Source organism: Sciurus vulgaris (genome assembly GCF_902686455.1).
Source record: "Sciurus vulgaris genome assembly, chromosome: 3".
NCBI classification, from domain to species: domain Eukaryota; kingdom Metazoa; phylum Chordata; class Mammalia; order Rodentia; family Sciuridae; genus Sciurus; species Sciurus vulgaris.
In genome coordinates this window covers 46,403,357-46,406,783 of record NC_136463.1, presented here as the reverse complement: position 1 = coordinate 46,406,783, position 3,427 = coordinate 46,403,357, and the positions used below count along the sequence as shown (strand labels likewise).

General features: G+C 46.8%; 1 pseudogene across 1 annotated transcript; it reads left to right on the top strand.

The window, feature by feature from the left end:
• The first annotated feature begins 331 nt into the window (after positions 1-331).
• LOC306656465 (mineralization regulator ANKH-like) lies at positions 332-3,139 on the top strand (annotated as a pseudogene). Its single transcript has one exon. The product of its transcript is annotated as a mineralization regulator ANKH-like (transcript).
• The last annotated feature ends 288 nt before the right edge of the window (positions 3,140-3,427 follow it).

Genomic DNA, 3,427 nt, shown 5'->3' with positions numbered 1-3,427 from the left:
TAAAACAATATAAAATACATCACATGGCATACCAATTTCATTTATCCATATTTATTTTTAGTTTAATCAAAGCATTTTATCAATTATATTTGATGTAAATGACTTGATATCTTGTCCACATTATAATATACTTATTACAGATTTTGTCCCTTAAAAATTGACTTAGCTGCTGCCGCCCCCCGCCGCCGTCCCTCCTCTTTTTTTTCCCACCCCGGGCAGATCTTTGTTGTGTGGAAGGGCAGCAGGGATGGACTTGAGCTTGCGGATCTCTTGCTAAAGCTGCCGCGCTTGGAGAGGGTGCAGCAGCCCCGAGGAGGAGCCGCCGCCGCCCTGAGGCCCCGCCAGATGCGGCCTCCGTCCGCTCGCCCCTTGCCTCCCTGCAGAGTCCTCTCACGGCCGCAAGATGGTCAGCCCACCGGGGGGACTATGGTGAAATTCCCAGCGCTCACGCACTACTGGCCCCTGATCGGGTTCCTGGTGCCCCTGGGCATCACCAACATAGCTATCAACTTCGGGGAGCAGGTCTTGAACCGGGGCATTGCTGCTGTCAAGGAAGATGCAGTCGAAATGCTGGCCAGCTACGGGCTGGCATATTCCCTGATGAAGTTCTTCACGGGCACCATGAGTAACTTTAAAAACGTGGGCCTGCTGTTTGTGAACAGCAAGCGAGACAGGACAAAGCTGTCCTGTGCATGGTGGTGGCTGGCGCCGTGGCCGCCGTCTTTCACACCCTGATCGCTTATAGTGACTTAGGCTACTACATTATCAATAAACTGCACCACGTGGACGAGTTTGGTGGGGAGTAAGACCAGAAGGGCCTTCCTGTATCTCGCTGCCTTCCTTTTATGGATGCCATGGCATGGACCCATGCTGGCATTCTCTTAAGACACAAATACAGTTTCCTGGTGGGTTGTGCCTCAATCTCAGATGTCATAGCTCAGGTCATTTTCCTAGCCATTTTGCTTCACAGTCACCTGGAATCCCGGGAGCCCCTACTCATCCCCATCCTCTCCTTGAACATGGATGCCCTCCTGCGCTGCACCACCCTGTGCCTGGGCTACTACAAGAACATCCACGACATCATCCCTGACCGAAGCGGACCAGAGCAGGGGGGAGATGCGACAATACGAAAGATGCTGAGCTTCTGGTGGCCTTTGGCTCTGATTTTGGCCACACAGAGAATGAGAAGGCCCATTGTCAACCTCTTTGTTTTTTGGGACCTTGGTGGCAGTTCTGCAGCTACAGAGGCAGTGGCAATTTTGACAGCGATATACCCCGTGGGTCACATGCCATATGGTTGGTCGACAGAAATCTGTGCTATCCTGCTTTTGACAAGAATAACCCCAGCAATAAACTGGTGAGCACAAGCAACTGTCATGGCCACCCACATCAAGAAGTTCACATTAGTCTGCATGGCCTTGTCTCTGATGCTTTGCTTTGTGATGTTCTGGACCCCCAACATCTCCGAGAAAATTTTGATAGACATCATAGGTGTGGACTTCACCTTTGCAGGCTCTGTGTCGTTCCTCTGCACATCTTCTCCTTCTTCTTGGTGCCAGTCACGATGAGGGCCCATCTCATAGGGTGGCTGATGACACCTTTGAAGAAAACCTTTGTCCTGACGCCTAGCTCCATGCTGCGAATCATCGTCCTCATCACCAGCCTCGTGGTCCTGCCCTACTTAGGGATGCATGGAACCACCCTGGATGTGGGCTCCCTCCTAGCAGGGTTCGTGGGAGAATCCACCGTGGTCGCCATTGCAGCCTGCTATGTCTATTGGAAACAGAGAAGATGGAGAACGAGTCAGCCATCGAGGGGGAAGACTCTGCCATGACTGACATGCCTCCAACAGAGGAGGTGACAGATATCGTAGAAATGAGAGAGGAGAATGACTAAGGCACAGGACACCACGGGCACTGCAGGGACAGTTGGGATGGCACTTCAGTATCATCTCCTCTCCCATGTGTTTCATTCTTTTTTTTTTTTTTTTTTTTTTTTAATGAGAGGCCTTGATTCAAAGGTTTCATGTAAATTCTCTAGCATACTGGGCATGCGCACACTGATGTGGGGACCTAAAGAAAGGTCTTTACTGCCACTTTATAAATAGACAAAACCATCAACTCTGTTCCCCTGCTTCTTGAAAACCCAGAAGACATAGCTGCCTTGTAGTCAGAGTTTCTACTCCTCCCTCGGACAATCTCCACTCAGAACCAAAGGACTGTGGCTGTGCCATCGCCTCTCAGGCCACCACTGCCCAGCAGGCCAGGGACTCTTTCCTGTCCCACTTTGTCGCTTTAAGAATCAGCAGGTTGAAGTTCAGCCTCTGATTTGCTTCCCACTGACAAGGCTGTACAGAGATGTAGCCCTGCGCCAGCCTCACCTCCCTCCCACCATGGAGTCCTAAACCGCCTACAGATGGTGAGCAACGAGCTGCAGCCGAGCCACCATGCACACTGAGGAACAGATCTGTGACCACACGAGGCCAACGTATGGAAATACTCTATAGGAGCGTTTCTAACGCCATCGGAGCAGCAAACTGACATGATCACTAGCATCTCACTTTTCGTTTTCCTAGATCTGAGTGGGCTCTCACACCCCACTGTGTGTGTACAGAGCTACCTTACAGCAGTCACAAAAGCGCATCTCCCAAGGTGTCAGCATCCCTCTGCATGACTTGCCCCAGGCTTGCTTTTCTAGTGCTTTCCTGAAGATGGCACTAGAGCGAGTTGAAGGGAGCCTTCTAAATTTCCATTTAGTTTTTACAAAGAACTGAAGCTTAAAGTCATAATCTAGCACTCTAATGCTAGGTTGCTGTCTCATAATTTTTAAAGTAGATTTATTACCTGGTTCTGCCATTCCTAGTCTCGCCTCTGCAGTACAGGTAATTCAGAGTGTACTACAGCGCTTCCCTCTCACACACACCATAAAGCAAGACATTTTATAAACAATTATCAAAGTCACTATGTGATATTCCCTGAAATAATGCATTGGAAATCCATTTATACAGTATATTTTTCTAAGTTTTGGAAAGTGGGTTTTTTCCTTTAAAAAATTATGGACACAGTTCACTAAATTTTTGTTTTAGTCAAAATAACTAGACTGAAAGAACCTAAACAAAAAAAATATTTTAAAGATATAAATATATGCTGTATATGTTATGTAATTTATTTTAGGCTATAATACATTTCCTATTTTTGCATTTTCAATAAAATGTCTCTAATATGAAAAAAAATTGACTTAGCAATCACGATGCCTTTTCAAGTGTCCTGGATCAAACCCTGCATAGCAAAATATTTTAAAATATTTTTACATCAATTATTTTTAAATTACCAGTATTACCATGTGAAGGCTGAACCATGAATGGTTTTATTGAGTGTAAAATATCTTCATTAGTGATATTGACTATGGGTGTTGAAGTGTCCTGGGG